We start from the raw sequence: 8,915 nt of genomic DNA on the forward strand, positions 1-8,915 counted from the left end.
ACTAGTGCATTTCACTAAACCAGAGGATTGAAGATGGTAAGGGCAGTGAAATGTTGTAAAACTGGGTAAAGGGAAAAGACTTATCAAAGTACCGGGACAGTAAAATAGGTTATTTGATCACTATAAAGTTTGAGAGGAGTTTCTCAGGTAGGGACAATCTTTCCCAAGAGAACTTAAGCCACAAAAAAATAAGCTTGTCTGTATGGGAAGGCTTTGGTCCAGTGTGAAAACATACAAACCAATGACTAAAACTTACTTATAACCATGAGATGAAGGAAGTTGTATGAAATCTAGTTGTCAGACTTTGAATTGTCCATTAGACAGTTTAAAATGTCCAGGAGCTGTACAAACTGGCTTCCCTGGTTTAAATTTTGGATAAGTGGGAAAAGTAAAGTAGGCAATTTTTGTGGCCTTGTTAATGCTTCCCCACCAATATCCTTTAAGGTTATTATTTCGTTAGTAGACCAATCGTTTATTGCATGTACAGTGGTGAGGAGCTGGGATTTTAGAGTCTCCAGCAAGACTGGGCTCTTATTTGATCCAGAGCTTATGCTTTTTATTAAGCCAACAACTGTTGAATTTTGAATCTTGTTTTTACTTTCCTGAGGCCAATTGTTGGGGTTCTCTACCGAGTTTTCTGTTATCATTTGGGGAAATATCCCTTTGAACTAAGACAGAGATTTGGCTGCTTTTGGTCCCTTAAATGCTAACATTCCTTGCATAAATGTCAGCAAGGTGATTTTCCCTAGCTTCCAGAGAGTCAAGTTTAGCATGCCCTGGGATCTTAATAATAACAAAGCAGCAGGTAAAAATATTACATTCAAACATTCCTGAACATAGGGGGCATTTCAAGTTTTATTTCCACTGTGAATAAGGAGGTCATTTTGCATTCACAGCACACCCAAATATTGAGCTACTCCAAAAACATATCTACTATCAGTATAAATATTTGCAGTTTTCTTTTTGGCTATAGCACAAGCCCGTGTAAAAGCCTATAATTCACCCTGTTGGTCTGAAGTAGCCATAGGTAAAGATGCTGCCTGAACAACATCAAAGGGGCTACAATAGCACGCCCAGCACAATATTTGCCTTTGTCACCTTTAAAATAATAATAATCAGTGAACCAAAAGAAGTCAATGTTACCGAAACAAATTTCCTGTAGATCATTACAAGAATCCAAGAGGTCATCTGTCAACGTGAAGCAGTTGTGAGGATCTACACTGGCGATAGGGGGGAGAAGAGTAACAGGATTAAGCTTATTACAACATAAAAGAGTTATGTGAGGGACAGTTAACAAAAGGACTTCATAGGAGGTGAGGCTGCTGACTGAGATATGTTGAGCGTGATGAAAATTCAGGAGAAATTCTACTGTATGAGATGCAAAAATGGTTAAAGGGGATCCCAAAACAATGATCTCAGTGGCCTTTATGGCTCTAAGGTAAGGGGTTTTCCCCATGCTACAGGGTCCAGTTGATGGTTATAATATCCTACAGGTCCCTGTGTTTTGGGGTAAGTAGCTCAAAGGGCATTCTCTGTCTCTTCATATACAAAAGGGCAAAAGGAAATCTGATCATTGGGATACCCAAGAGCATGTGGGTTTATAAAACTCTCCTTTAAGGCCTTGAAGGCTATGTAATCCAGTTCTTCCCATACAGTTGAGTAGGGGTTGTTACTGTTGAATAAAATATACAGAAGTTTGAACATAAGAGAGAAATTTGGAATCCAACTTAGGCAAAAAAACAACTAGCTTAAGGAAACTTTGCAGTTAGTGCTTAATTTTGGGTTTTGAGACCCTTGGGATACCATGAAGTCTATCTGGATCTAAATGTAGCCCTTGCTCTGATATTAGATACCTCGATATCAAAACTGGGTTTGAGCAAGCTTCAATTTTTCTTTGGCGACCTTATATCCCTCTAAGGCTAAATGCTTTATTTAGCAAGTAGATGGTGTCCTGTGGATATCTCCTTTGAGGAGGCTTAAGAAGGTGAGCAAAGAATCAAAGGAGCAAATAATCTACATATTTTAACAATGTAGAAAATCTAGCAGACTTTATTTTATTATATCAGCATTCAGTATTGGGGAAAAATAAGGTTTCTAAGTAAAACTCTGAAGCATTGCTCTCCAGGTGAATTGTTTTTTGTTTGTTCGTTTTCCTGAGTGAAGGCAAAAGGCATTGGCTAGCTTCATTATCTGGAATAATAAAGAATGTTCTGCATAAATTAATTACAGTAATAAATTTAATTCTACTGAGAATGGATGTTAGTAATGTATGTTAGGAGCAACAGGATGTCAAAGATAACAATGTGGTTTATTGCCTGGAGGTCCTGGACAAACCTCCACCTTCAGCACTTAGGTTTTCTCACCAGTAAAATGGGAGTGTTAAAGGGACCAGTATAAGGGATAATGAGACCTTGAGACTTGTAATCTTCTATTATAGGCTTTATGATTGTGAATACTTATAGGGTATTGATTAATTCTGGGAAGAGGATTTGAGGGGTCTTTTTGAATATTGATGAGAAGTGCACTGTGAATTTTCTCCATATCGGTTGAAGATTTTCCCCATTAGGAAGGTGGTCTTATTCAATAGGGACAGATATTCAGTGTTTCCAGAATCAGCTTTAGTACCATCAGAGATGGAGCAAATAAAAGATGTCAAAGATTTATTTAATTCACCAGGTTGGTTATTTTGATAACTATTATCAAGTTCTAGCATTATTTCCCTCTTTCAGGAGAAAGAAATCCTGGCCTAATACCTTAAGAAGTCTTGGCCTAAGAAATGGATAAGGGTGGAGGAACTAAGGAGAAAAAGTTTGTATCTCTCAAAAGGCCTAAACAAAAAGTAATAGGTTCAGAAACAGAAACTTTCTGAGGTTCACCAGAGATTCCCACTATTTAAACTATTTTAGTACTCACAGGCAGAGACTATATTTTAGTAAGGGATTTTAGCCCCAAGAGTATGGCTCTGGTGTCAGTTAGGACTGGAAGTGATTAATCCCCAATCTGGAGTAACATTTTTCCAAGCCAATTAAGAGGGAGGATTTGGAAGTGTTCCTATAGTTCCTTGAAGCCACACCACTGAAAATTGGGAGGACACTGGAAAGGCTGATTAGAGGGTTGAAGGTGCCTAAAGAACTTAAATTTGTAACAATCTTGGTCCCAATATCCTGGCTGTTTGCAATAATAGCTGAAACTGGGAGGTTTTGGGTTTTGTTTATGAGTCTTCATTTGCTGGGGTTGAAGATTAGCCATTTTGGTGGTCTTCCTTGTAGGTAATTCATCTAGAGTGCAAGAGAGCTGGTTTGTCAGATTAACTAAATCAGGAGTGGACATAGTTTCCCATTCTATTCCAGGCCTTTTTACTAGAAAGGAAAGGTCCTGGTTCAGCCCTTTAATAAACATAGAGCTAAAAACCACCTGGGTGGAATCAGCATCTGAAGGATGACGAGAATTTTTTTAAAAAAACAATGTGAATTTGGGCTTCTCTGGTGGCACAGTGGTTAAGAGTCCGCCTGATAATGCAGGGGACACAGGTTCGTGCCCCGGTCCAGGAAGATCCCACATGTCGCGGAGCAGCTGGGCCCATGAGCCATGGCCACTGAGCCTGCGCATCCGGAGCCTGTGCTCTGCAACGGGAGAGGCCACAACAGTGAGAGGCCCGCGTACCACAAAAACAAACAAACAAACAAACAAAAAAGACAATGTGAATTTGATTGTAATATTCATAAACAGGTTCATTAGATTTTTGTGTGCATGCCCAAATTTTGTTCCAATCAGCAGGCTTTGGAAAAGCCCCAGAAATTACTTGATGAAGTCAAATAGCAATTGCTCCAGCCTGGTCATATAATAAGATAATGGGCTGGTTTCCTGACTGTAATTCTAGAGAGCTTTCAAGATTTTTCCAATTAGTGGTTTTCATACAATGCTTGCCCTGACCTTTGTATTATGTATATAATACAAAGCATACAAACTAGCTGATATAAGTAAGAGAAACCAGGTTGATAAGTTTGAATGACTATATTAAATTCCTCAGCAAATCTGTGAGGATTTTGATTACTTTGGGAAGATCTTTGACTATGGCTCACAGTTCAGCTATAGACCAGGGATATAGGAAATTAAGGGTTTAGCATCTGAATCATCAGAAGGCTTAATTTTTAAGGAACAGGTTTTGATAAAGTCAGAGGAAAAGAAAGTGGGGAGAGTTTCAGAGAAAAGAAATTTAGTGAGAGAATTAGTATCGGGGAAACTAAGGGTATAGAGGAGGAAGGGAAGGAGGAAGATGATGCTGGGTGTAGGGTTAGGCCACAAAAAGCTGAAAAAGGAAGTCAAGATGGTACCAGAGTCAGAGCCTGGGACAAAAAAAAAAAACAAAAACATGGAATAAGAGCCTGAGGTTTTCAGAGCCATTCTATCTTTCTTCATTTATATGTTTGCTTCAGTTAATTTTATTTTATTTTATTCTTTTTAATAAATGATTATTCATTTTTTAATAAATTTAATTATTTTTGGCTGCGTTGGGTCTTTGTTGCTGCACACAGGCTTTCTCTAGTTGCTGCGAGTGGAGGCTACTCTTTGTCACGGTGCATGGGCTTCTCTTTGTGGTGGCTTCTCTTGTTGCGGAGCACAGGCTCTAGGCATGTGGGCTTTAGTAGTTGTGGCACGTGGGCTCAGTAGTTGTGGCTTGCAGGCTCTAGAACACAGGCTTAGTGGTTGTGGCACACGGCCTTAGTTGCTGCATGACATGTGGGGTCTTCCTGTACCAGGGCTCGAACCCATGTCCCCTGCATTTGTGGTTGGATTCTTAAAACTGCACCACCAGTGAAGTCCTGCCTCAGTTAATTTTAAAATCTTATTTTGCAGAAAGGGAATTATAGACTTTTGCTAATACTGGAAAACGTCAAAATTACAATAGAAATAAGCAGTCACTCATTTTTGGAAACTTTTGAGCTGTTGTAGTCCAATTTGGTTTTAAAGAACTTAAGTTTGGGGATTTTGAAAATTCTCCATAATGGCCATTGGTATTGTAAATTGCCTTTGGTCAGGTTGGTTCATTTAGTTAGAAAGCACATGAGGAAGGGCCATGGTTTTTAAACATAAAATTGTCTGGAAGCCCTATAGGGGGTGCATCCTCAAAATATTTAGATGACTGGAATCTCATTTCCTTTAGAATAAAAGAATAATTTTCACACAGTTTAAATAGCTCAAGTCAAACAGCTTGTACCTCAAACAGCCTGTAAACAAAATACCTACCAGTTCTAAGAAAACAGCTTTGTCTCAGAGGAGCCAGGCCAAAGACTTTCCAGCCCATTTCCATAGCACAGCCCTTAATCCAAAAGAATAGGCCTGATGCTGAGAAACTGGTACAGTTTTGGGTAACAACCCCTTTTCCTAAAAGAAAAGTTTGAAGGCTAGCCAGTTTTAGGAGAAACAGCCTGTTTACAAAGGGAATGGGCCAGAGGCTGGACAGTTTCAGTTAAATCAGTCTGACCTCTAGATCAGACCAATATGAGTACTTCAATACAGAACAAAGCCTTAACTAGAAAAAAAAAGAGAAACCTTTAAATAGGTCCTGAATAAACCCTGGAAATCTTCAAATGCATAGAAGGCATGAGCTCAGATACAGTAGAAAGACATACCTTCAAACTCCGAGGTTGGCAAGAAAAGCAGTGAGCTATTGGAGTTCAATTTTGGGTTTTTTTTTTCGTTTGTTTGTTTGTTTTAAGCTGAGTTCTCTGAATATTTATTACAGTGGGTCATCAGCAGTAACAGGGCTTGGGGAGAGACACACGAGGCTCATTTGCCCTTCAGGTAGATCTTGTGTGTCTGCCAGCCTGGGAGCTTCCTTCAGGCCCGCCTCCCACCAGATACACCTCAGGTGTCTCTTCAACTTCACCTGCTTCCGGTTCAGGTGTCCTTCCCTGACTTTCTGCCACAGGAACCAGGTCCTCTTGACCAGCTTGTGTTACTTGTGATGATTCCACTTCTGCCGGTGGATCTTGAGCACATTTTTGCACTGTATCTGGGGTGCATCCCAGACCTCCTTACCAGTCTGCTCGACCCCTTCCCCCACCTGGATGGTGGACACTCATAGAGTTGGGCTAGAGACACAGTCCCTGGGGCCCCAGCGTCCAGTCTGGGCAGGAGGTAGCTAACGGTCAGCCAGCTCTCCAGGGGGCTGATGGACATCTTCCTGGGGATCCGCATCTCCTCAAGTTACATGTGGACCCACCTGCCAGGGAGGGAGGCAACCCCACTTGGGCCTGTTGGTTGTGTACTGTAGAGAGGCCTGCAGTCATGCCTGCCCAGCACCCCAAAGACAGGCCAGGGCCCAATGCAGCCTGACCAGGGAACAGCCCTGAGCACCTGGGAAGTCAGGCACACCAGAAACATGGCCTGTGCATAGCGGCACCCCAGGCGCTCAGCAGAGCCTCCCTGAGCCTAGCTTCACCCCGAGGTGCCCACCGGTTGGGTGGTGTTGACGCTCCGGTCTTAGGACCCGAGCCCCAACCGGCTGCATCCGCCTCGGTTGTCCCTGGAGCCCATGCGCCACAGCCTCACACCAACTCTTCCCAGACGCGGCCAGGAGACTCAACTGACCATTCTGCTGCCACCAATTTTGGGTTTTGCACCTGTTTGCTCACCAGCCTTTAAGGGTCTTCTCTGGTCCCCTTACAGGCCACCAAAATATTGACATAAAACAAATAGACTGCAAGATTTTTCTCCAGGAAAAATGGGTTTATTCTGCATCAACAGAGAACTGCTATTTAGGAGTCTGCAACCATATAGAGTCAGTGCAAGTCCTCGCAGAGCAAGGAGGGAGAACACTTTTATAGAGAGAAATAAGAAGTTGGGGAGATATAGTTTACAAGTCATCCATGGCTTTTTATTGGCTGAGTCCTTGCCAGGAAAGAAGAGGAGTCTTTCTTCTTTTTGATGGGCTCTGCAATCATCACATGGTGTGAGAGCTTTTCCTTCTGGTCACCTGACTCTAATTAAGGTTTTTGTTTATTAAGTTTTCACAACCTCAATAGTAATTAGAGAGATTAAAAATAAAGTGTCACTAACATGTCACCTTAGAATTATTAGAGGACAAAACTAGAGGGTTAAATAATTTGAAATGTTGATAGGAATCTGGGGAACCATAAACCCTTATATATAGTCATTGGGAATTTAAACTACTGTGGATGTTTTGAGGCACTATAGCAATATTTAGTAAAACTGAGGATGCTTATGTTTGAGCAGTTCCATGACTGGGGAATATATTAAAAAATAAATAAAATAGACTTTTGCCAGGTGCATAAGGAGCTATGTTTTAATGTGTTCATTAGTTTAACTTGTGGTAACAGAGAGTTGGAGACAACCTAGGCGTCCATCTATAGTGGAATGAATGTATGAAATGTATATACAATGGATTGTAATGCACTTTAAACTAAAATTACACAATAAATCATGCATAAGTTTTAGAATTGTATTCAGTGAAGAAGTAAGACATAAAATAAAGCAGAATACCCTATTTAAAAAACACATAAAAACAAAACTTTATATTTCCACAGATCGATCTATCTGTTTATTTACTATCTATCTAGATATAAATATAGAGATGGTATGCAAGGTGGATTGGAAAAACATATATCAAATACATAAAAGTGTATGTCTATGGGAGAGGAAAAATAAGTTGGAGAAGGATGAAGAATAAAACCTGCTAAAATTATCTTTTAACAAACATAGAGCTGTGATGACAATATTCCATGAAGTGAACATAAAACACAATTCTATACACTGGAGTTAAGAGAGAGAAAACCATATCCCTGACTCTTAGCATATAGCTTACACAAACTAAATTTCTGAAATAGTACATTGCAATTTGCATTTCTAATATGCTCCTCAAGTGATTTTGATGCCTATTAAAATTTGTGAATAACTGTTGTACTCTATTATCTTAATCATATGCTAACTATTGGTGCCATATTACTTCCTGAATTCCAGAGTTGCCCATAACATGTGCAAGAGTACACATGGAACAAAAGCCAAAAAGTATGCCCGCATAACATATGCTCAAACATTAAATGTTATTGTGTTAAAGAAACATGTCATATCATCCTGCTGTTACAAGTATATCTGTTTAACAACTTAATGAAAAGTAATGTTTCTATTTGTCAAGTCTTTTAGTGTCTTTAGTGTGTGTATGTGTGTGCACATATGTGCAGATCCAAGCAGGAGGGTTGGGGCAGATTGATTCAATCTTATCCAGAGTTGAGCTCAGTTTGGGTTTTATTGTTGCAATGGTTACCTTCATTGAACCACAGGCTTCAAGTTCTTCCAGCAGTGGGTCTGCTGATACTTTTGCTTAGTGTGAAATCTGGAGTGCTGGAGGCTTTTTGTTGGTGTTTTGGCTGTACATTCAAATTTCAGTGGCTCCTGGACACCTGTGTCAATTGTGTGGGAATCACTTTATGTTCTTAGTGTCCTCTAGCAATAGTCTGCTGTGGCTGGTTACTCAGAGTTAAGCTCATGTTGTGAGTGGAGAGGCCATGGTGCTTCTCACCCAACATTAGTTTTACATTTCTTTGAAACAGATGGTTCAATTACATTCCATTTCTAAGCCAAATAGCCAATTTTTGAAACCCTTAACTTTTAGTTCAGCTACTGAGAGTTTTGTTTGTTTCTATTATTTCTGAGAATTAGTCATATTAAAGTAAAAATATATTGTATACTCATAATGCTAAATTCAAGGTTACTCACTCATACTCCTTCTACTCTTATTGATTGTTCATATAATTTAAGTATGATGTATTATAGAGTTAAATACATTTCTCTCTAATAAATTAACACTTTTGATCCTTTGAAAACACTAATAAACTAGCAACTTTAAATATCTAAGCATTGAGATAGTTTTAGGATACCAAGTTACATCTCTG

The 8,915-nt window shown here is 39.8% G+C and overlaps 1 pseudogene; it reads right to left on the bottom strand.

Annotated features, from left to right (window-relative positions):
* Window positions 1-5,732: 5,732 nt before the first annotated feature.
* Window positions 5,733-6,387, bottom strand: LOC132482715 (small ribosomal subunit protein mS38-like; annotated as a pseudogene).
* Between the last annotated feature and the right edge of the window lie 2,528 nt (window positions 6,388-8,915).

Source organism: Mesoplodon densirostris, chromosome X (genome assembly GCF_025265405.1).
Source record: "Mesoplodon densirostris isolate mMesDen1 chromosome X, mMesDen1 primary haplotype, whole genome shotgun sequence".
NCBI classification, from domain to species: domain Eukaryota; kingdom Metazoa; phylum Chordata; class Mammalia; order Artiodactyla; family Ziphiidae; genus Mesoplodon; species Mesoplodon densirostris.